Below are 26,430 nucleotides of genomic sequence, written 5' to 3'. Positions count from 1 at the left end.
GCCAGCCCCCTGTCAACTGGTTCCCGGAAGAACAAGCCCAATCTGAGGAAGGTCCTAGAACCTCCCTGGGTAAGGATTGGGCTTGCAGTTGATCCGTCGGCCTCCCGCCACCACTGGCTTGTGGAGCGGGACTGCCCGAGAGATAATACAATCAATTAAACAACACACTTTATTGGAAGAACAACATGCAACACATGTATCTTAACACACACTGACAGTTTGACGTTTCCGGTTGGAGTAGGCAACTCAGGTTACAGAATCTTTCGGTTACACTCATTATTTAATTAGATTTTGCTTTAAGGCTATAATTTATAATAAAAGTAAGTTAATTAATATTTGTAACATAAAAAAATTGAACAGTGTTGAAATTTCAGACAAATCATCTTAAGTTGTTTTCTTGAATTTATAGTTAAGCATTATTTACTTAGAATTTTCTTTAAGGCTATGATTTGTAATTAAAAATAAGTTAATTGACATTTGTAATTAAAACAATTTAAGTGATGTTGATGTTACAATTTATTTAACGAAGTATTACGAATTATTTACTCAGAATTTCTTCTATAGGGCTGTGATTTGTAATAAAAATAAGTTAATTGATATTTGTAACATAAAAATTTTGAGTAGAGTTGAAGTTTTTTAATAAATCGTCTTAAATTATTACCTTAAATCTATATATATATATATATATATATATATATATATACAAAACTTCTCATCTTCATTTTGCATTATTGAAGACGGTTTGATGTTTCTTCTCGGTCTCTCTTCATTTATTTCTTCATTCATTTCTATTTCTTGGTAGTTTTGTCCTTCATCATCAGTTATACTTCTTTTCGTTTCATCCTTTTCTTCCACTGACCTGGTGTTCGTTTTTCAGTTTTTAGCATATTTGTTTGTTTGGTTTGGTCTAACTAGTAGAAAGAAAAACTAGAACCAAAAAAGTAGTTTACTGAAATTTGTAAATTTATAAAATAATATACTTTAAAGGAACACATAGATCTCTGTATGTCTCTCTGTTAAATTATGAGGTATATCAATTGTTCATGTCCATCGTCCATGCTGTATATCACCCCAAAACATTTTAGTCTCTACCTAAAATGAAACTAGGAAAAACCAGTCTTATAACACTTCATGGTTCTCTCCAAACCCTTAGGTCAGGTGCAGCAGTTCTTCCATCTTGTTTTTGTAATCCTCGGATTTCATTATAACCGTTGCATTTCCTTTATCTGCTCAGAGAACTGTGAGTTTCTGAGGTCAACGGATACAATCACTCAGAAATAAGATACAATGAGAGATACAATGAGACCTCATACTAATAATAATGATCCACCTAGTGAGCCCACGATTGGTAAAGCTTTTCTCCCATATATATGTAAAGTTACCGATAGAATTGGAAAAATCTGTAATTATCTTTTGATGTACCCCACGGTATATATAGCTTGTGTCAATCGTCATCGGAGCAACCACGTGGATAGTCGGGGAATTTGGTTAATTTTCCAGGTTTTACTGATTATATACTGTTTTTGTTTGTATTTTAATTTATACGTTTTAGTTTGAAAGCAAACAAAAAATCAAGTACCACGTGTTAGCGCATAAAACTTTAGTGACTAAGAGTCATGTTTTCATCGAACCCACCTCATCTGAAGATCTCCTGGCGCCCTAAATTTAGAAAACAGAGGATTAATATATGTATCAAGCTGGAGGCTTTAAAAAAGAATTTCTAGAAGCGTTCTTGCAATTTATGCAAACTATAAAGTGAATAATTGAAGGTTAGTACTCATTTTTAATAGATTATGATGAGAAAATGCTTCGTATGATTTTTAAAAAACATTTCAAACATTTCATTTTAAACAAAGAAACAAAATTAGAATATAATTATCATTTTTGTGTTTAATTAATGGTACTTAATTTAACAACTAGTAATAATTATATTTAAATATATAACAAACATAATTATAAGTTTAACAAAACACATTTCTCTTTGGGGATTAAGGTACAAATTTCAATGTTCATTTTGATACCCGTAAATTAGTATTCATGCAACTTATATTGATTATATTTAGTTTGCCAAGAGTATGTAATCAGTACAAATGTTAATTTAATTGTCATGAAGTGAATGTTCTCTAATTTACATTTCAATATTTTAAATATTAAATTACTTAACATTTAATTAATAATATTGATTTACATTTATTTTAGTTAAATAATATATTTAAATTAAATCAGATTTTAATATTTTTTCAAATTTCATTGAAAACAAAGTGATTCTAACATGGTACCACAAATAGAAAATTAATAAGTCTGACTGACTAATTTCAAAAATTAGTTGAAAGTAAGTATTGTGACTAAAAATATAAGTATAATATTACATAGAAAAAATGCAAATTAAACCAATGTTTCAATATGTTTTGGAAGGAGTATTTATTTTTAAGTACTCTTATGTTACTAGTGTACAAATAAAATTTCTTTAAGAAAAAAAAAATCTTTGATTTATAAAGTTAAATTTAAATTTTCATATTAAAAAAAAATTGGGACAATTTCAGAATTGCCAAAAATGTATATGTTGCTAAGTCTCTCTTTTTAATAACGAGGCATTGAGTCTATCAACTTTTGGCACGTTTCCTAAGGAATTGAATTTCACGCTTCCTCCACCAGGAACCAGAGGGTTTTTTTATTAGTGGCACAACGTGCCACAAGTTCTCGATAGGATTTAGATCAAGTGATTGGACAGACTAGCTTAAAAGCTGAACATTTGTGCCAGAAAACTATTTCTTTGCCACCTTCGATGGCATCATTGTTTTGTTAAAACACCCATCGCAGTCGTATGTTGCCGTCAAAATGTGGCAACATAGTCCTACTTAACACATTACAGTAAGACACTTCTGTCATTATTTATTAATACGATACGTTGAACCGACACCTTGATAGGAGAAGCATCTCTATACCATAATAGATCCACCTCCGTGCTTTGACTGTTTTTATCGTAAATTGCGACTTGAACGCAGTGTTTTGCGGCCTACGGACATGTTGAGTCCCAAAATCGGGGTCAAACAAATTACATTTGGTCTTAACTGACCAAAGAATATTGCGCCACTGGCTATAAAACGATACTATGGATATAATTTATTGGAAACAAATTAATTAAGATGGAAATATTACATATGTTTTTAAAATTAATTACCTTTAGAAGAAAGTTGAAAACTGTATTCTATTATCAGTACCTTTTGTTACCACAATTTTATTAATAAACATTTTTGACTATTAATAGAATTTAAAACCGTTTGGTTTCAAATTGAAAATTCCTTTTTAAATATTTAAGAATATATAATCAAATTTTGTACTGATCTATGCAGTTATGATTATTTGAAAAAAATATTTATTAAAGAATAATACATATTTTTGAAATAAAAAAGATCAAACTATTACACAAATTTACATAAAATTTGAATAATCAAAATTCAAATACATTTTGGAAACATTTACAAACCCATAATGTAATAAAATTTACCCTGGAATGCAAAAACTTAAATGAGTTACAGTGAATGAATTTTCAATAATTTGTTGGACATTGAATTCTGTATTAAAATATTTAAATTTATACATTAAAAAGAAAAATATTAAAATACTTTTCAAGCAAATTTGAAGAAACAATTGAAAGACATTTCTTAGATGAAATTTGAGAAATTGTATATACTACTGAACTTAGACTATATGGAACATATTCTTAATTTCTTATCGATTAAGGTTTGCATTAATCTCTCCTATGTTCTATTATACAAATATTTTCTCGTAAGTTATTTTATTTATAATTGTGACAAAAATAGTTTTTTAACTATCAATAACATTTATAAGTATTTTGTGTTGTACAAGTGTTAATTATAATTTAAAATATCTTCACTTAAATAATCACATCTAAAAGAAAAATGATTTAACCAATATATGTTATATTTGTGACAATTTCATTAAGCACGTGTTTATAATTTTTATATTTTAGGTATTCTAACAATACAATACATTGTATTAATTGAAGAAATACTAAGAACAACCAGTGACCAGAGGAATATCAGTATATGTGAACCAGATATTGAAAATTTCTCACCACAACTGATATTTAAAATAATAAGATATCATGTATGTTACTTAAAATAGGTAATATTTTAAGTAACAAGCATAAATTATTAATATTAAATTTTTATTAATATTTACATATTATTGGGTATTCAATTTATTGTCAAAAATAAGGTTTGTAACTTACTGTTCCACAAACATTAGGGTTGTTAATTTGACAATTATTTCATGTATCCACCAAAAACAAGGTGACTTGTTCGCTGAGATGTGTCTGTTACTACCAGTCCTTCATCTTTTCCTAAACTGAGTATATTTCGTTCATAATTCAAACAGTTTTACCACCAATTACACAAAGTTTCTTGTTCAACTTCTTTTTCTGCTCATTTCATACTAATCTTACCTAGCATTAGCTGATGTTGGAGGTAACCTTCATAATGTGAGACATAATGTGAGTATAACGGACACAGTTTAGCAGAATGGTTTTCAATTGCATCAAAGGGTTTTCACGCAACAATACTAGGTCTCCAATTTGCAAGATATCTTTTCCTTTACATTTTTCTTGTCGTTTTTCCACATGTATTAACATATTACTTCTGGCCAAAGCTTAGAAGTCTCCTATGGCTAACAAAGGAGTTTCCGAAATCAATTTCCTAATTTTTACCGTTAAAGAACCGTCATTTACTTTGCCAAACAAAATTTTGTGAGGAGAAAAATGGTAGGTGTTACAGTGTCAACAAATGTCGCAATTATTAATATAGTTTTGATTGGTTTTTCTTAAATGGGGCCAATAATATTTTTGTTTGATACTATTTTCTGTTTCATCAATGCCACGATGATTATTTTTTCCTTCATGATAGTTTACACCGTTACAATTTCTACTAAGTCTTCTAGGTCTATTAGCTTATTAATTGATCTTTTAAGTTTATATGATGGATATCGGAAAGTTTTACGAACGGTTTCAGTAAATAGTTCTTATAAATTACTGTGGAACTAGGTATTCTTTAACAAAATCGATAATATTTTGTGCATTAGATATTTGAACACAAAAACGTTGTTTAGTATCAAACTTTTTATTTCCGTGGGGGAACGATGAACGTAACTTAAAAATGTTTGATTATTTGCATAATTTACTGGAGTATCAGTTATTGCGATTCCTACAGTTGGTTGATCTGTATCATTTGTATGAATATTTATTTTAACATTTTCATCGATTTGTACTTGTAAGGATTCTAAATCTTCTTGATTTAAGCTTTGGTTTATTTGATCTAAATTTACATCGTTTATATCGATTACATCTTCGAAATCGTTTGAAGGAACATCAGCATGGTTGAGAACGTTTGTTAAGTCATTCGTTTCTTTGATATTTATTTCAACACGGGATAATGCGTCTGCATTTAAATTTAGTTTTCCTTTTTTATAGCAAATAATGTAATCGAATTCTTCTAATTTTAATCGTCAACTTACGAATTTTGAATTGGGATCATTCATATTAAATAACCATTCTAGAGGTTTGTGGTAAGTGATAATAGTAAATTTACGTCCGTATAGGTATGGTCGAAAGTATTTGGTTGCCTAGATTATGGCTAAACATTCTTTTTCAGTTGTAGAATATTTTTTTTTTCGTATTCATTTAAAGTCCTCGATGCATAAGCAACGGGTAGGTCTTTACTTATTTGTCCTTGGGAAAGAACAGCGCCAAGGGCATAATTACTGCACCAGTAGATAAATGTGGAAGAGAATTGAAAACAGTTTCAACTAGCGGCAACAAACCTACCCAACCCGTATGCTTTTTTTCACAATAAGTTTTCAAAATTTTTCCTAATTCCTTCATAACCCTTTGACGCTGGACGTCGCACAGAAATTAATCTAACATTTATGCAATGTTGAGAAAGTGACGATTGCCAATACCGAGAGGTAAACGGAATTTCATGATCAACAACTACACGTTTAACAGGAATAATGTTGTTAAAATCATCCTGTGGGTAAAGTTCCGAAAAAATCACAAGCTACTATTTCACCAGGTTGAAGTGCTAAACCAGGATAACGACTACTTGTTATTTTGACAACTATGACACGCAAGAGTGATTTTTCTAACAAGAACAAGATGTTCGCCATATATAACACGGGATAATAACGTCGTCAACTTGTTAGCACCAACATGTCCATAATTCTCATGAAAATCTTCCAAAATAACATTGGCTACATTTTTAACAATAATAAGAATGTGGCGCCAAAAGCTTCACTTCGAAGCACAACGGCAGATGACGTGCATCCTCGACGCAGTAAGTGTCTTACGTCGTGCGCCACTTGGGCTTAAAGCCACGCCACGTCCCTTCTTCCCCGAACTCCCGAAGACGACGGTCGCATTTTTGTTCTCTCGCAATTTGTTGTATATAATTGTTATTAGGCTCAATAAAGAGTCCACTTATGAGTTACTTGTGATTTATTTACTAGTTCACCCTTTCCCTTATACTTCATCGAGGGAAAACCGTGAAACAGTAAAACGTGTACGGCAGTGGAGAGCCCTCGATTTGTAATTGTCGCATTTCAATCGGACAAAAGAGAAAATGATTCGGTTAATGGGAATGTATAAAATAATTCTGTTATTTATTAGATAATATAAAATGGATGATTTGATTATGTTTAACATAATTGAAGACCTTGGTGAAGAACATTTAATTGATCCTCTACGCCTCGTTGGTGACCCCATTACAGAATTGAGTGAGGTTCAGTTTATTAAGCTGTTTCGGGTGTCAAAAAATATTTTTCATAATATTGTTGAAACAATCCATCCTTTTATGAATCCTCATTCTAATTCAAAAGGTTTACCTGTCAATACTCGTGTAAGTAAATTAAAATTTGTATGATAATATATTTATATTCATAAATTGTAGGTACTTGCAGCTTTACGTTTTTATGCCTCAGGTAGTTATTAAGCAGATATTGGATGGAACTGGTTTATCGGAGTTTCTCAACAAAGCATTAGTAACTGCCTCCAAGAGGTAACAAATGCATTGAATCATCCTGAAGTTCTTAACAGATTTATAAAATTTCCCCAAAATGTTGAGGAGTTAAATATTATTAGAAAAAGGTAAATAGAAAAATTTAATCGTAATTTCAATGTTTTCATTCTAGTTTTTCTGAAAAATAAAATTTCCCAGGAGTCATAGGACGCATTGATTGCACTCATGTAGCCATTTTTTCCCTAAAAATTGATGAATATGTTTTTGTCAATAGGAAAAGATATCATTCCATTAATGTTCAATTAGTAATTATACATAATAATTATTAAAGGCATTATTAATTAATTAATGAGAAAATTGCAGATATGTGGGGCAAATCTAGAAATTTTAAATGTTATTGCCAAGTATCCTGGCAGTTCACATGATTCATTTATATGGAATAACAGTGATATTCAGAATGTACTTAGAAATATCCATCAGGCTGGAATGAATGGATATTATTTATTAGGTAATATGTACAAGATGAAAAATAAATTAAATAAACTAAAATTAAATATTATATTAAATTGTAGGTGATTCTGGATACCCTTTAAGGCCTTGGCTTATGACTCCTTTGGAACATGAACCTGCTATGAATACTCCAGAATATCACTATAATAAAGCCCATAAGAGGGTTCGTAGCATTATAGAAAGATGTAATGGATTATTTAAAGCAAGGTTTAGATGTTGTTGGAAGGATCGAGTCCTTCATTATGCACCTAAAATGGCATGCAAAGTTATAAATGCATGTGTTGTTTTACACAACATTTCTATTAAAAATAATTTGATTTTGCCAGAAGTTGAAAATGAAGATGATCATGCGGATGATAGTATATATCTTTTAAAAGAACTTTTAACAAGTTTTAAATAATTAATTTTCAGGCTTATTTGACAATTTATTAGAAATAGGAGGAATAAATCCTGAACTGGCAGCTGGTAAAGCAACCCGTAACCGCTTAATCACAGCTAGATTTCAAACAAATTAAAGAGCATCGATGGGTCAAGTGTATTGAACTAAAAGGTAAAATAAAAAAGTTTATAAGAAACTTGAATTTTCAGTTGCACCATAAGGATTTCACAAAAATTAAATGTAAATAAAATAATAAACTATGCTTGTATAACAAAATTTAATCAATAAAATAAAAAAAAGAAAATTCTGAAAATAAATTTTAACAAAAATAATAACAAAAACAAATAATTAGTGAGAATCTGCTAATTTGTTTATAGCTTCCGCCATATGTTCTAAAGCAACTGCAGTTTACGATAACGCCTGGGCAGTTTGAGTCAAGGCCTGTGCATTTGATGCTGATGACGAATTTAAGGCACTCACAATATTGCCCAGAGCCTCCATCTTCTGTCTATGGTGCCTTTCCTTCATCTCAATTTTTTTTAAAAATATTTGGCATGCTTTTCGTAAGCATTATATGTTTTTTGCCTCCTTGTACGTTGCACGGGCTGCCGCGACACGTCCGAAGCTGATGAAGACTCCGGCACGTTCGGAGCTGACGAAGGCCCCGGCACGTCCGGAGCTGACGAAGGCCCCAGCACGTCCGGAGCTGACGAAGGCCCTGGCACGTCCAGAGCTGACGAAGGCCCCGGCTCAGGGTCCGACGTACCCGGAGGAAATTCAAATTTAACAACAGGTACGGGGACCTTTGCAACTCCTTCAACAGATGAGGGTTTGCATTGCCTGCCTCAATCCGGCTAAGACCGCAAATTTTTGGCCGCCCCCCTCCAGTTTTCGATATTTCTTTTTTTTGAAAGGCTAGTTTCGACTTGGTCCTGGCAGATATGTCGGACCACGTCTGTCATAATAAATAAATTGAGAGTAAAAATTGTGTTTTAATGTTCAATTTATACACTAACCTTCCTCCATCCCTTCCAAGTCTTTTCGGGCCCCGTCATCCCGTTAAGTATAGCTGTGACTTCCTGCGACAGCTCGACGTATTTACCGGATGAAAATTCCGATGTACAATTGAAATGTTGGGCTTTATAAGGGAGATGTTGCTCAAGAAATAACAGTGCTCATATTCACAGGTCAACAGAGCATAGCTGGCTATTCCATTTCGCTTGCCACATTTGTTCCGAAATAATAATAATAAAAAAAATATATATAACATGCATGAAAAGGAACTGTAATTTGTTGTGATATAAATAAAAACAAATAATTGTAATCTATTGTAGACTTTTTATTTATATGTGCAATCACCATGGAGACAAAGGTCATAAACCAGCTCGAATATATCGTGCCGACAAAGGTCATAAACCTGCCCGAACAGAGGGGCGACGCCAATGTCGTGACGTCACAACTATCTGCCTATTCAGATGTGTATTCTACTTACGTATGTTCTATGATTACACATAAAACCAGTATATTTAGTAGAATCGGGATATAATGGAATCTGCCACTAGATCTGTGGTATTCATGAACTTTAAATTTGAATTCGCTTTCCATGATTTCGGCCGCCTCCCGCAACGGCAGCGGTACCGTTCCAGCCATGGCCGCCACTCCGGATATCGTCCGGTACCTTCTACAAATTCTGAGCGCACATCTCCTCTGTGCTCCATCCAACAACGCGCGATTTCTCCCTCGTGATAGCCTGTCAGCCCACACAGGCGCTGCATACATCACCTGACTAACCGCCACAGAGAAAAGGACCCTCCTTTGTTGTTCACCGGCTCCCCATCCTTGGAGTTATCTTGGCCAGTGCGCCGGCCGTCGCCACTACACTCCGGATGTGTCCCGTGAAGGACATACATTTGCCAAAAACCACGCCCAAGTATCTCACCTGGCGACGCGACACTATTTCGGTCTCCTCTACACGGAACCTTATAACCCCCTTCCATATTCTTCAGGAGAGCAGAACTGCTTCTGTTTTCTCAGGCGCAATATGGAGGTCCACTCTCCGAAGCCACTCGCACACCATCCGGATGGTCTCGTTAACAGCTTCCACGAGTCTGGCTGCATCTCGATTTATTCCTACCACCGCCAGGTCGTCTGCATACGCAATCATATAGATTCCACCCGGCACCCCCATCGTGAACTCCCTGATTTCTCCACCTTCGTCCACTGTCCTCCTGTTCGAGAGGTAGTTCGCCACCACACGCACCAGGCTTTCAGAGATTTTTCTTCTCCTCAGTTCTCTGACTATTGCCCTCCACGACGCTATGTTGAAGGCATTTCTTATGTCTAGTATGACCAGCGCACAGATCCCTCGGGTCTTCCCCATCTCTCCTAAGGTCAGCTCCTTCACCCTATCAATGGCCATCAATGTGGCTCCCCTAGGCTGTCAGCCTGCTCCTCCGCTATAGACTTCACAACCTCTGCGGGCACTCCATCGGGCCCAGGAGCTTTCCCCGTTTTGATCTTTGCTAAGGCTCTTCTTATTTCCTCCGCTGTTTCTTGTCTCCTTGTCCATTTGTAGTGGTCTTGGTTTGATCCGTCTCATTACTATTTTATATCCAGCCCCCTATACATTCATCTCTACATCCTCACACAATCTCTGCCAGGCCTGTCCTTTCCCCCTCTTGATGAGTTTCCTCAAGATTCTTTTCGAGTTTCGGTATTCTTGCCGCTTTAGTAGTTGGTTTGGTCTTCCAACAGCTCTGCTTGCATCCCTCCTTTTCCTTGTGTAATCCCTTCTTGCCTCCGCTATCTCCTGCGACCACCAATATTTAAGCTTGTATCTTCCCTGTATGCCCTTCCTTGGCATTACCTTATCGCAGGTTTCGCATATAAGCTGGATAAGCTGACCATGCGTCAGGGTTTTATCTCTGAGGTCTTTTTCCACACATTCCCTCAACAGTACTCGGTTCAATTGTCGCATGTTCCACCCCTTTGTTGATCTTGGGGTTTCCTGTCTCCCGTTCATCATGTCAAATATCACGTATCGATGATATGATAAGTGATTCTTCCTCCATGACCCGCCATTGTCTAATTTTATCTGCCAGATCACCTGAACTGGCCGTAACGTCAATCACCGAGTTCCTATCTCCATGAACACAGGTAGGGACGCTCCCCCTATTCTGCACCATCAGATCGTGCATGGCCAGCTACTCCGCCAACATGGTTCCCCTGCGGTCCTCTACCCTCGATCCCCACTCCTGGGATTTGGCGTTCAGGTCTCCCGCCACTACAACATTGTGGCTGTGTTTGGTTACCTCCCCTCCGAGCCTTTCCAGGTAATGGTCGAATTCCTCCAACTCGCAATTTGGTGTCTTATAGCAGGAAAAGATCACCATGTCGTCTACTTCCATCCACACAAACCCCTCTCCTTTGAACCTCCTCCCTATCCTTAGCCTTAGGTCCACGATCCTTATGGCAGCATCATGTAATTCGTCCACCAGCCACGGTCCATCGTTCCTCATTGTTTTATAACTATAACGGTTCACTAATTATTACAACTCCCACCCCAAGGTCTTGTGCGGTCTTCTCCATTATAACGTGTGCTCCTGTGCTCCGTCCTAGGTTGATCTGTAGCACCTTGATCTTACCGGTAGTATTTTCCTTGGAGTCGGTTGTTTCCTTCTCCGTTTTTATGGTTTTTATCTGTTATCTGCTTTACTCTGGTCTTTGCCGTTATAATAGCTTTCTTGACTGGACCACGGTCTGTGACCCCCCTCTTTACAGATTGGGCAGGCTTCCGTCCTCCGGCAGTCTCTCACCTTGTGTCCTTCCCCCCCGCATCTAAAACAGAAACCGTTTCTGTCCGGTCCTGCACACTCACCCGCCAGGTGATCATATTCCCAGCAGCTGTAGCATCTTTTGATATTTATCTTTTTTTCTACTGAGCATTTGAGAAAGCCAACTGTTATTCTTCCCCCCGTCAATTACTTCATCAATCTTTCAGCCATTTCACTCCCCAGCGTCACTGTCGCTGAGAGAATGCTTGACTTACTCCGCCTTAGCTCGCTCACCATTATTCTCTCTCCGTCCTGTTCTCCCAGGGTCATCCTGAGCGCTTCACTCAGTTCTTCCGCAGTGGTTCCAGCATCCATGCCCCTCACAAAGAGCTCCTGTACCCTCGGCGGCAGTCCTAGACTTTTGACTTCTATATTGAACTTTCTCTTAAAGACACCACTGATATATTTCAATGCAATGTCGTTCTTTTCCATTGTGACGAAAAGCCTGCCATCTCTTGTGCTCCTCATCGTCTGCACCTCCTTTCTCCCCTCGGTCGTACTTAAGCTACTCTTTACCGCATCTTTCTTCTGAACCACAAGGGTATACGTTTTATGTATTTTAGTAGTTTTCCCCAGATTCCTTAACAGTTCCCCCCTCTGTATTTGTGGTTACCATCTCATCTGATCTTTTTTGGCTAACATAATTTGTCGTTCTTATGTCTTTCTAGCGACATATATATTCTGTCGCTTTCCTTAGAATACCCTTTTGAGGGTATTATTACTATATGTTGTCTCTCGATGGAGACCACTGCAGACGCAAGGTCCCTTAATGCTTCGAACCAACCTTTCCTGCCTTCTACTTGTGGCATAGCATATATGTATTGCTCATCTTTCTTAACTCCCATTATTGTAGTTGCTCTGGTGAGATAGACTATTTTTTCTGTCTCTCCTGCCATATGTGCAATATTCTTCAAGTCAGGACCGGTCAGTCCTGATATTTTGCTAGCCTCGCAGTCCTCCATCCCGGAATATGTATCAATATATCTTCTTTTCTCACTCTCCCCGCGTACAATATCGTTTTTTTCATAATATACATTTAGAAAATGTAAAGAGACCAACTAAAAATGAAACATTTCCGATTACAGGTCCATCATCATCCAATGGACAACCATAATGGCAGAAACAGATATAAGTGATAACCCCGGTATACTCTCAATAAATTTAGGAACAGCCAAGTTGCAAAACTTTTCTCATACTTTTCTACATTATTACGATACTTCTATAGTCATAGCAAATTAATAAAATTTAGTGAATTATTACGAGAAAACAGAAATGTTGATCAATAATAGTACTAAATACAAAAATGCACTCGAAAAATACACTAAAGTTTTAAGTTACCTTATTAACCTTATAGACGAAAATATAATCCTATTTAAAAACTCAGACAGAAATAATAAATGGTCTAGGATCTATAATAAAACAAATTACGGGAAATATGGATAGGGAACATAACCGAAGAATAACACATATTGTCGATCATTTTCAGTTAACATTGAAATCATTCGTAAGTTCAACCGGACTGTTGAAGACATTCAATATAATGAAAAATCTATTGTAAAAAATATATATTTAATTCAAAAAATTATTAAATGGTTCCCAGGAACATATAGATGTTTTATGGGCGGGAAATACGCTAAATCAGCTTATTCACTTATTTAACATTGTTTTGAATATATTTCAGGATATTGAGAATTCTTTATCTTATTGTCATCTTAATTCTATTCACCCGAGTATAATTTCCAAAGTTGAACTTATTAAAGAACTCAACAAAATCGCATCGTTTTACTCTAATAAATTACCCTTTTTATCGATAAGCCAATATATCCATAACTATCAATTAATTATTAAACCAAAATGTTTAATTCACAAAACAGAAATATTATATTTTCTTACGTTACCTCTTTTTAGTACTACCCCCACTTTATTACTTTGTGCCTATTCCAAATTTAAAATTTCAAACAATCATCCCTCCTTCAAAATATATCTTAAAAGCAGATTCCGACTTAATACCCCTTTCTAGCATCTGTGATCATATTGATAACCAGTATTTATGCCATAAGCATTTTACGAGTAACATAAATACCACTTGTCAATCCGAAATTTTAAAAAATAATAATTTTGGTAATTGCCCATATTCCCAGTTAAAGAAGCAAGAAACTCTGGAGTGTATTCCTGAAATAAACCAGTATCTGGGAGTTTTTCCGAACACCGTACTGTTTAAACTACATTGCTTAGAAAAACTGTCTCGAAGAAAAATACAAAGGACATTCCTTTTTAATCATCAGAACAACTGCGACCTCTTTATTAATGAACAACTGTTAATATTCTATCTAGGAAAACCTTTATTATTGGAACTCACTAACTTACAACCACTCATCACAGAGATGAAACAATATACAAAAACATAGACACAACACAGAATTTATATGAATATTTAAATAATATATTAATGGAACAAAAAGAAAAAGTAATATCCAAAGCTAATAAGAACCGTGAAGAAATAGAAAATATTCAAAATCAATTCAAAGGAACAAAGGGTCTAATAAATTCAATCCATCTGACCAAATTAAAGATTATGACCCTAATAATAAAATAATAACTAACAAAGATAACAAACAAATACATATCTCCAACATTAAACGTCTACCCAAAATAGTTCAGGTTTTTTAACTGGGGAAATGGAAACGAAATTTCCATCACTAAGTTGGACGAAACCACCGGATTGTTTCTGAACGGCCCGGCAAAACTGCAACAATATAACAAAAAATTAATATTTTACAAAGACCTTAATCCGTTATTATCTGAAACAAGAAAATTAAATTCACAAGTGCAAAACCTATACAACAATATCTCTAAACAAGAAATTTATCTTCAAGAATTTTCTAATTATATCAAAATCCTCAATATAATAAAACTAAATGTAGAAGACAAAATTTATGAAATTCTACCAATAGAAAATATTTACAATAATAGATCAAAACGAGGATTGGTCAATGCTATAGGTTCTCAATTAGAGAAAGTTATCAATGTAGAATCCTACAGTTACAATAATCGTGTTATTTTTATTCTCTTCATACCAGTCACTCACGTGATTGAATTTATATTTTACCAAACAATACCCGTTCCTAAAATTAATTCCAGTTCACTAATGTTCTCTACAATTCTGCCAACTTCCAATACGATTCTGTTTTCAAATTTGTACTTCGCATACGATCCTCAATGTGAAAATTTAAAAGAAACGTACTTCTGCAACAACGCAGCCATAAAACAGTTCCCTGAACTAGAAAACAATTGCGAAATCTCAATACTAACCATGAAATCCACGAACCAATATTGCAAATTAATTAATCAAGAAACTTCAATATAACCTACAAAAATCTACCCAACTGGTCCAAGGAACTTACTTAATGACGTTACCAAAGAACTATTATATTTTCACGCCAAATGAAGTTGTCTCAACCGAAAAGAGGATATTTGGTGGAAACCACGAATTGTTGCAATTTCAAATAAATAGGCCGAAAGTCCTCCCCATGAAGGTCTATATTCATGCCGATTATTTTAAAACAAAAACCAAAGAACTACCTGCATTATCTGAAAAATTCGATTACATAGACACATTAGATTTTCAACGACCCATCAAGATTTGGACGATTGTTACATGGTTGCTGTGTGCCATCATAGGACTCTGATTGTTGTGTAAACTTTGTAAAGTGTTATGTACCCGAGTTTTCATGTGTCAACGATATACCACACAGAGGGAAGAAGCAATCTCGATGTCCACGGTTTTCATCCCTTGAGCATCGTTTTAAGGAGTGAGGAATTACCGAATATATAAACAATAACCTCCTTGTCTTTTATGCATGTGTTGCACTTCTGTGTTTTGTTCAATTAGCACGAACCTTCCAGTAAAGCGTAGGCTTAAAACGCTGCCTAATGCAGTTCTAGAGCAGTCGTACACATAATAACCTCAATCTTTGTGCATTTTTAAAAAGTGTTTTACCGCCTAGAACCTCATAATTCGCTTAAATTTTTGTCTTCTTAGATAATGCGCCACAGACGAACTTTTGGAAATAAACTCAGAACTTAAAAAGGACAACAATCACCTCCAATTTTAATCGACAATACGCAGTGGTAAACGACATAGACGAATGTCAAAATTTGGACAAAAAGACAAAAATATGCAAAGATATCGTTTTATATCCTGTGGATAACAATGCCATTTGTGAGGATAAAATTCTAATGAACCCAACAAAAACCCCGGATATGTGTGGAGTCTCAACATTCGATTGTCAAGATTACAACATTCAGCTTTTAAATCCTAATAAATAGTGACAAGTAATCCATACTCCAACCGAAGCAGAATTTATCAAAACTAATGTTATTATCAAACTAAAACCCATGTGTACAGGATACATAAGTAAAGTTAGAATTTCATCTAACTATGAAAGAGCATAATCTAATTACTCAGATATTATAATAACACCACAGATACCTTTTGAAGAACAACTTCCAAAACTAAAACCTTTAAAAATCAATAAATTCAACTTGGATGAACTTAAACTGGCAGAGACAAAATTAAATCAATACCAAGACCAACTTGACGACCTAATCAATGAAACAGTTATCACAAAACATTGGCCAATGGTTTACTTACTTATCAGTAACTATTGTCATCACCATCATCGTTATTTATAGATGCTGCAAAATAAGAAGAAGAAGGATCATCATCAACCGAATAACCTCTTCAAGTCAATGTCCACCACCGTCTGGACCAGCAGCGAGGATTCAACCTCTTCTTTTGAGATCACAACGAAGACGTCTCTCTATGTCGCCAGTGTGCGATCCTAATATCGAAGAAAATCAACTGTCAGAAGTGATATTTAATGACTGTTAAATTTGTGCCAGTTTAGACTATGAACTATTATAAACTTTATATTTTTTTTTTATGATTTTTATTCTTCGTTAGAATAAGGCTCTTCTAAAACGGGGTTATTATATCAGATAGCTAAGCAGTTATATTGTTTATTTACGCAGTAGAATATACTATACTCCTTTGTATATTGTTAAATATTTCTTAATTGCAATTTAGATGATTATTACAAGATCATACTCTAGAATTAAAACATCTTAGTCTGTAAAATATATTTTCCTTTGTTAAATTAAGTTATAAATAAGTGTAGCTTACTGTATATTATTCATTTTAATTCATTCCAATATTAGACTTTAAGTTTATATTATGATTTCTACTTTATCAATATTATAAATGAAAAAAAAAATATGCGTTTTTTTGACCTCATTTCAAAGAAAAACCCTCGCATTAAATGGTTAATTAGCACCCCGAAATAAATCGACTTCCATGGCCTCCACGATCCCCAGACCTCAATCCTATTGAAATTCTTTGGGGTTTGATGGTTCAAATGTGGGAGAACAGTATGCAAATACGATTTCATATTAAAAAATAATTGTAAACTTCAAATAATAATAAAATAATTATCTTCCCGTGTAGTGTATACTATTTTTCTTACTACCTCGGCTACGCCTCGGGCAATATGGCGCGCAGGGCAGGAATCTCAAACTTTTTTCCCGTGTAGTGTATACTATTTTTCTTACTACCTCGACCGAGGTATAAATCTCAGCAATCACAGGATTGAACGTCCGCCCAGACCTGAAATTTTGAACGTGAGGCACGGGACACTTTGATTTGTGCAAGTATTGAAAACAAGCCAAATCAGCCGATTAGCCAGGTTGCACTGGACTTTAATCTTTCAAGTGTTCAAATACGAAATATACTGAAATCTAATGGATACCCTCCTACAAATTGAAATGTGGGAATGAAAATTTACCTGCCGATAAATACCGCCGCTTGGCATTTTGTGAGACCATAACGGAAAAGGCAAATGGCGACAACAATTTTATGAGTAAAATACTTTTTACTGATGATTTGTAATTTTCTTTACACGGGCGACACAATCCCATGGTTACGCGGTATTGGTCAAGGGTAAATTTAAGAAAATTTTGTGCTGCCCGTTCCCAGTACCCCCAAAAACTAAATGTTTGGGCTGGTATTTTTGGAGATAACAGTCGGTCCCAAAAATACCTCGATCTTCTGCAAAACCAAATTGTCCTGGCAGTCCGCCGTTTAGAATTAAACCTGGAAAATGTATGGTGTCAACAGGATGGTTGCCCTGCTCACAATACGGTTCGTCTTAGAGAATATTTACGTACCATTTTTGACGAACGCGTCATTAGTGGTTACGGAAGTATTTTTTGGCCAGCTAGATCATCGGACCTTGCACCTTGCGATTTTTTTCTGTGAGGTTACCTGAAGTCCAAATTATACACTTTCCAGGAGAACAGTGCTAACAATATCATTGAATTAAGAGGCCGTATAATTAATTTATTGGAAAATATTACTTCTGACACTCTGGCAAACGTCCGTGAAAATTTTTATGACAGGTTGGGGTATTGTACCACTGCGTATGGAGACGTTTTTGAACACCTTATTTAATTGTTTTTAGTTTATTTTATTTTCCAATATCTCCTCACTGTCTTCCGATAGTGCCTCGGTGATGATTGGAAGCAAAAATTCATTTTTTTCACGACTTAATAAGGCTTGTCCTAACGCGATTAAACTTCCTTGCCCATCATACACAATTTTAATTTAATTGTAAAAAAGGAAAAACAAAAATACAAATAACATTGATCCTAGAGTAAAACAAAATTCTGAGAGAACATTGCAAGACTGGTTTACAATTATTATTTCTCACGACACTAAAGCCTATGTGTACTTTTTGAAATTTATTTTAAATTATTTTAATATGCACAATGCCTTTTTTCAGTCAACGTAACCAAGGATTCATTTACTGTATAGTTTCACAGAAATGTTGCTGATCTCAATCCTGCGACGTTTCCCCAAATCTCGTTTATTAAGGCATTTCGACTGTATAACACAAATAAAACTCGATGTTTTGACCAGTCATTAAGAAAATATCGATTGTGGTGAAGAATGTAACAACATCGTCAATAATTTGCTTGTTAGTTCTGAAGAACAATGAAAATTAGGAAAAGAGATTCAGTCGAATTGTTTGAAATTTTACATTTCAGCTGCTATAGCGATTTTGTCACATTTAGACACACTAAGCGACAGTGATCACTTTTTGGCAAAATTAAAAATTTTTGTTCCTGAGAAAATTATCGATAACGTTTCTATCGATAATTTTAATACGGTGTTAGCTGTATCTAAAATATTGAATGTAGACATCGACAGAGAAGAGTTATATAAAGAATGGTGCGATCTTCCTAAACATATTTCTCAAAAATGGTAAAAGAACTAAAAGATACAAATTTCGATGAGGGATGGAAGCATATTTTGATCTTAGGTAATGAAAACAATCATGTTTATTTCAGTCATTTATTTAATATAATTAATGCTATTCGATAGTTACCTAACTCGAATGCTGATGCTGAAAGAACTTTTTCAGTTTTCCCTGATATTATTACAAAAAAAATAAACCGATTGGGTAAAGAGACAATAGACGCATTAGTAACGTGTAAAATTAAATATTGTGGGGAACAACAAACTCAGAATTTAGATGTTAATGACAAGTTACCAATTAATGTTATTTTGTTTTACTGCTACTATATATAATTTAACATACATAACAAAAGGAGGGGAAAGAAAAAAACTTTTATACCAATTTTATATATGTAGATCGTCTTAAACCAGCACATACTCTCTCAGAGAATATCCCAGAGGAATATTTGCATACCGATGTGGGAAATACATATATTTTTGTACCAGATAGACCAGCAACATTGGACACTACGGTCCAACCAGGCCCGTCCAGTGAGAATTCCAAGAGGAACAATGATACAGTGCTGCCAGATTTCAAGACATACCACAGGAACCAAATCAACAACATGCGTTGTTCGATTCGTAGATAGGCCAAGCCGGACTTAAGAAATTACTAGAAAATTTCAGTAACCTAGAAGAAAAATTACTGGAGAGTATGAAAGAGAGGCTGATGGAAGACACTAGTAATATAAAGACTTATCTAATGGAGGAACTAGAGAGAAATATACTAGAACGTTCTCAGCAAGTAAACGAGGATGTTCGAAATTTGCAACAAAGGTTGGAGGAAATCACTCAACAGTTAGAACAACTACCAGTAAGACAAATTTCTACTAACGTCCTGGATATGGAAAAGTATAATAAAATTGAGGCACGACCATTACATGACAAACAACGTTGTCATTAGGAAACAACCGGAAAATTTAAGAGAATGGATGTTGAGAAGAAACCTGTTGAACACTTAGTGAACCGGTTAGAAATGAGATTTGGGCAAACACATTTGGAGTATAGTATAGCATTCATCGATGGAGACCGAGAAACTAGCAGGGCTTTGACTCTAAACCGTCCTCGTCGGAGTGCTCAAGCATTAGCTTCAAATCCGATTCATCACAGGAGGTCGACACCATTTTATCCGTGACGCTATTTCGAATAAATTAATTATTTTACAGTCCTTGCCTACGGATGAAATGGTCACTGACATTTTGACAAAGTCTTTATGTTTACCAAAGCATACAAAGTTTTGTGCTGCCTTGGGTCTAAGTATTGATTGAGAGTTCTCAATATTTTAGTTAAGTGGGAGTGTTAGAAATAAGTAACTGAAATATTGTTGAAAGCGATATCTAAGCAAGCAGGTTTTATTCTTCCCGAGATAATATATCAAAATCGACAGAATCAAACATGTAATCTAACATTTACTATAAATAAATTTTGCATAGTATCATACCGATTGTGTGTTTTTAAAATATATATATATATATATATATATATATATATATATATATAGGATTATCGGCCATTTCGAATATTAAATAACACGGAAATAGTCCTTACAATGTAATTGAACTAACAGGCACAGGATTATACGTAATAGTCAAACAATTAGGAGTCGTATGAAACTCTCCGCCCTCGCAGGTCTCCTTTAATATATATATATATATATATATATATATATATATATATATATATATATATATATGTATATATATTAAATATAAATTTTCATTAATAGTCTAATGTATAACTAACTAATGTATAAAATTAAACTGATTAACTTATATCAATTTTTGGTTTTCAGCATTTAACCAAGAAACTAAAAAGCTTCCTACCAAGTTGAAAATTCCTTAGTACAAATGAAAAACTAAACTAGCATGTCATTTTATGAGGAAATGACATGAAACGAATCAGAAATGTAAATATATAAGTTCAGTCTCACATTTACTATAAACAAATTTTGCATAGTATGATACCGATTGTGTGTTTTTAAAAGCATAATTACAATTGTTGAGTTTTGTATTGTAAAATTATAAATTTTCATTAAGTAAATGTTGGATATATAGCCTAATAAATTTTAAATTTTATCTTATTGTACTTAAGGTTATCTTGCAAATTTTAACTGTTCAAAATTGTCGTGCATGTGTTATTTTTGGTTATTTAAATATGATCAGTTATCACAAGTTACCTCCAAGGTGTTTTTTCTGTTTTAAATATTGTCATAATTAGTATCAATCTACAATATTTTTCACTAACAATAAGTTAGTATATAAATTATAATACACTATATTGGGTAACTAAAATAACTAATTGGATAAAATTGATTAAGACATACTTGAGAAACACGATGAGTCAAGAGGGACTATCTGCGTTATCAGTTCTATCAATTGAAGCTGAAATAGCAGCTAGTGTTAGCTATGACATAATGCTAAAAAAGTTCAGTGAGGCCAAAAGCCGAAAAGTTCGTCTATTTTAATTTCTATTTGTGTAATTTTTGACATCATTTGATTAGCAATAAATATCGTTTACTCATACATTAGTTTAACTATAATTCGGCTTATGTAATTTAACGTTTTCTTAACGGGGAAAAAAGGAGGCTTTCAAAGAACTGAAGAAGTCCAACCAGATCGAGGAACGAGAATGTAGCAAGCGTGATAACTAATGTCAGTGTTTGTTTTCATGAAACAAATTGCCTAAATTATATGTCCAATGAACGTCATTTAGGAAGTGACGGCATACCCTCAGTGAACATCAATAGTTTAAGAAGATCAATTCATTTGGCAATTTTGAAATATGAAGGAAATGCTATAACAAATTAACAACCATCACTGCAACTGTTTCAATAAACTGAAACCAAAAACCATTGCATGTATATTAATGCACCCAGTAATAACATACTCCAATGTTTGAGGAGCAGCAGGTTATAAACCTTAAATTGACACTGTTACAAATTTTACGATTTATGATGGTGTCCAAACTTTATAAAGTTTTATGGTTTCTTACTTTCTATTCTGATGATATTATTTCTGTGTTTGTAGATCTCAATTGCTGCAATGATATCCACTTGTTGAGGCAAGAAGTTATGTTTCATGGAATTTCATGTTTCCACGTAACAGTGCATGTTCAGGTCCAGAATGTTCAATTTTATATATTCATCTCATTGAACGTTCTTCAGATGGATGCAAACTTTTTATCGTGTATTATTGTACAGAAATTCTTCAGTTAACTAAAGTTAGGACTATAGATGAAGAGAATTGAAAAGATCCTTGGATGTCAGACCACATGCCACACCACACATAAAATTAAAAAATCTTCAGTCAATATTTTACAATTTTTGTTTAGTGTTCCCACACTCCCGTCCTCATTGAATATTTTGTTCAGTAATTCAGAAATCAAAAAATAATTTAAAATATTCTAATTTGATTCTCGTAATCTACACGTGCCTACTATTAGATTTTATTTTCTACTAGTGCAGGTTCACACAATAGGATAGGAATTTAACAAGTTCTACAGAGTTTCCCAGAATTGTGGGCAATCTTCTGGATTCAGGTAGAACATAAAAATAATAGGACAAGTTCCTATATTTTTTCCTACGACCTTCTTTTCGTTTGTTTTTAAATAACTTTTGAAGTATGATAATAGGTGGAATAGAATATTTTTAATATGGTGGTAACTAAGCAAGTTTCCTAAAAATGGGCAGCTTAAATTACAATCGGCTTATTTAGTTTAACAGGGATGAATTAGACATAACACATTAATTCTATTTTTTACATCCTGTATGATAAAGGCACAACAATAATATTTTTAAACAGCATAATCCTTAAGTTAAAAATAGGTAGGTTTACAAAAATATTATTGATATTGTGATATTGTGATATGATATTAGAAATTAAGTTAATTTTGAAAAATATATGAATAAATTAAAAAATATTAGCTTAATTGAAATTTATATTTTTTAAATATGGTTAAATAAGTATTAAAACTTGAGACTTTCAAAATTCCATTAATTTGGAATCTTTGTTTAAAATTTTGAACATGTTGTTCAAAAATTATTGAAAAATATCTAAACTACCTGGTATTTTATAAATTAATTTTTAATTATAATTTGGTCGTGTTCTGATTTTCTGTAAAGCATTTGGGTTATAATAAATTATTTAATAATTATTACCATAAACAATGAAACTAAAATAAAATAAAATAATATTTCATTAATTATGTTTTTTACTTTGACCTTTGTTTTGAAGAGACCTGGAGGAGTTGCTTGTGATAAATATTCAATTAAAAAATAAATAAAACATCTACTCGTCACCTAATAATATTGGTTTAAGTTAACTGTGAAGAAATCAGTATCAAAAATTTACTTTTAAGCATGCTTAAAGTAACATAAAAGACCAATAAATAATTAAAAATTAATAATAATAAAGAAAGGAGGAAAATCAAATTATTAAATTGTCTTGAAAAGTATGGTACCACTTTTTAAATATGATTTTCATAATTTTACATAAGAAATTAGTAGACAAAAATCATGCATCACAAATAATATTAGACAATTTAATTATTAATTACACAAAATGTACTGAAGAGAAAAAGAAAAAGATTTATTTATTGAAGTCACCAATACTATACACAATAAATTATCACATTAATATATTTAAGTCATAGAGTAATATGATGCAAAACAAATAAATGCATCGTATTTTACATCAAAAATAAATATGAAATAATATATCACCCAGTTTAACACCAATAAATTCATATAAATTGTTATTTATATGGCATAAAACTAAAAGACAATAACCTCTTGCAGTACTCACAAAAATTATTATGGATCTAGTGTAAAGTTGGCACTAAACACAAGTTTAATACATTGTTCCTTAATAGCAGAATCATGAGAATAATTGATAGAATACTATATTTCACTTTTATATCATATATCCTATTTAGATGGTTGTTGTAAGTTACATCTTAATCAATAACTCCACATATTCTAAGATGAATTTATACTGACCTAATATTTTGATTTCAAACTCTGAGGAATCCTAAATGTAAGCACCAGCTTATTTTGTCAATTATTGCCACCAGTGTTTTAAATCTTACTATAAGTTTACAAATACGTTTATTTGCTTTAATAGTTTTATAAATATTTTTTGAAAATTTTGGTATGAACAAAATAACAATATTACAATATATTGATTATACTACATCTTAAACCAATAACGTTTTCGCAAGTCTGATTGTACAAGATCTAATCATTTGAAACATTGCCATTTCTCAACTAGAAACGAAAAAGGAACTGTACAGTTAATATTTTGTATAAACAAATAAAATTATTCATTTATTATATCAAGTTTCAACTGATTGTAAGAACTAAATCAAAATATTTGTAAAAACTTTCTTATTTAAAATTTATTACAAACCAGTATAATTACTGATTTGTAATATAGTTCTTTTTCATGTACAAAAGTAAACAAATATTTAAAATCTATAAACAATTTGGAATTAACCTAAGTGAGAACACTGGCGAATAGAATATTCAATTAAGATTTTATTTTAACTAGTTCAAGTATAATAAATAGGAAATAAATTTTACCACTCAATTCACAGCAATAAATTCTTATAGATTGTTGAGACATATATATGTTATTGTAAAACACCAATGTAACCACATATTGTAGTGTAAGAGTAGATTAGTGTGAATTATTAATATTATTATACTTTGATATAGTTTCCTATAACTTACCTCAAATATCCTGTGGTATATGTGTTTTCTAAGCCACATGTTAACTGTTAAGTCACATATGTGGCAAAATCGATGTAGTTACTCATCTAATATTATGACTCCTGACTCATTTGAATATTGAATAACAATTGCATTGATTAGTCCTAGGTTTCTCAGATATTGACATCTAAAACATAAAAATTAGGAATATAATAGAAATAAATTTATTTGACAACCCCAAAATTTAAAATGTAAGTAAATCAATTTGATTTTTTATTTGTTATATTTGTGATGTTTTACACAGTATGCATTAAATAAAAAACAATATGGAAAAGCAAACAATAATTAACTAACCTATAAATCATTCTACAAAAATTATCTTGTTACAAATTCGCAAATCATACAACAAATGAATTATAAATTTTACCAACCTGGATAACGGAGTACATGTTCAGCAATTATAAAATGACGAATGGCCAGCACTTTCATTTACTGGCCATGGGTCAAAAAAATTTGTCTGTACATATATTACACATTTCACGAATCTTCCAAAGGCTACACAGATTTCATCTGGTGTCACAACTATTTTTACCAAGTAGTTACTTACTGATTTTTGTTACACTGAACAGGTCTCTCGTCTACCCTTTATTGAATATTCAGAAGAATATTTAGTAAACATTTTCTTGTTTGACTACATACACATTTTAGTTTGAAATTTAGTGTTAACCAAGCATAATTATAGCAATAACCTTCTAGAATCCGCGATTTTAGGGAACATTTTCTGGCGCATGCGGTAAGGGTTTCGCGCTTAGTTTACAGTGCAGTGTTGTCGCTTTATAACGCTGAAAATATTCGAATTGTTCTTTGTAAAAGTTTTGTGTTCTTTGTGATTGAATAATTGTTAGAATAGTGTCTTAATTTTTTTTTGTTTGGTAAAGTTGCAGAATCAGTCACTCTAAGGAATATCTTTAGAGATTTTAGACAGCATAGTTGCCAGATTTCAGTTTTAACAAAATAACTAGAGAAAAATGTTATTAGAAAAATCTCTACGTAATTTATTTTGTTTTTCGTGTAAGACTTATGTCATTTATGTAGTTGAATTCTAAAAAAGATAAAATTCTATTAATCATAGTTTATTAATTACTATATTAATTTTTTATTTACTCTATATTTCTTTGATAGTTTAATGTCTAATTAAATATATTCAGAAAATATTTAATAGTTTATAGGTAAATTTGCAAAAGGGAATACTTTTTATAAAAAATAATACTTTAATATAACAAAAAATATATATTTATATACTTTATAATAAAAAAACAAAATCAATTAAAATAAAAATAAAATTATTCTAAAGGATATTGCTCCCTAATACACATTATTGTACTCATAAACAAGTTATAATTTTTAAATTTGTTCCTCCAAATAAACTCGTGGAGGTACGATGGAAATAAGGTTTGTGAGGTACCAAATTGGCGACGGAGTTTCCTTTTCGCCCTCATCCACATATTTTCCACGTTCTGCGTGTAAATTACACGATTTTCAGGGTTCACAAAATTATGTTCGTGAATAATCACTTCATGGTGATATATTCCTCCGCCAATTTGATTGATATTTTC

The 26,430-nt window shown here is 32.9% G+C and overlaps 3 long non-coding RNA genes across 4 annotated transcripts; 2 read left to right on the top strand and 1 right to left on the bottom strand.

Moving 5' to 3' along the window:
- Nucleotides 1–1,424: 1,424 nt before the first annotated feature.
- On the top strand, nucleotides 1,425–4,122 carry LOC126265540 (uncharacterized). Its single transcript, XR_007548033.1, has 3 exons — nucleotides 1,425–1,500; nucleotides 1,553–1,769; nucleotides 3,995–4,122. It is a non-coding gene; the product is annotated as an uncharacterized LOC126265540 (long non-coding RNA).
- A 2,525-nt stretch (nucleotides 4,123–6,647) lies between these two features.
- On the top strand, nucleotides 6,648–8,545 carry LOC126265529 (uncharacterized). Its single transcript, XR_007548020.1, has 6 exons — nucleotides 6,648–6,911; nucleotides 6,963–7,159; nucleotides 7,204–7,336; nucleotides 7,395–7,539; nucleotides 7,604–7,900; nucleotides 7,953–8,545. It is a non-coding gene; the product is annotated as an uncharacterized LOC126265529 (long non-coding RNA).
- A 5,607-nt stretch (nucleotides 8,546–14,152) lies between these two features.
- On the bottom strand, nucleotides 14,153–25,571 carry LOC126265525 (uncharacterized). 2 transcript variants are annotated; one of them, XR_007548015.1, is made up of 3 exons: nucleotides 25,246–25,571; nucleotides 24,836–25,001; nucleotides 14,153–14,499 (listed from the first exon to the last, which is right to left on the bottom strand). It is a non-coding gene; the product is annotated as an uncharacterized LOC126265525 (long non-coding RNA). The 2 variants fall into 2 exon arrangements; XR_007548016.1 differs by lacking the exon at nucleotides 14,153–14,499 and adding an exon at nucleotides 22,718–22,781.
- Nucleotides 25,572–26,430: the final 859 nt, after the last annotated feature.

Source organism: Aethina tumida, chromosome 5 (assembly GCF_024364675.1).
Source record: "Aethina tumida isolate Nest 87 chromosome 5, icAetTumi1.1, whole genome shotgun sequence".
NCBI classification, from domain to species: Eukaryota; Metazoa; Arthropoda; class Insecta; order Coleoptera; family Nitidulidae; genus Aethina; species Aethina tumida.
Note: the sequence above shows the minus strand (reverse complement) of the source record. Positions and strands in the feature narration are given on the sequence as shown.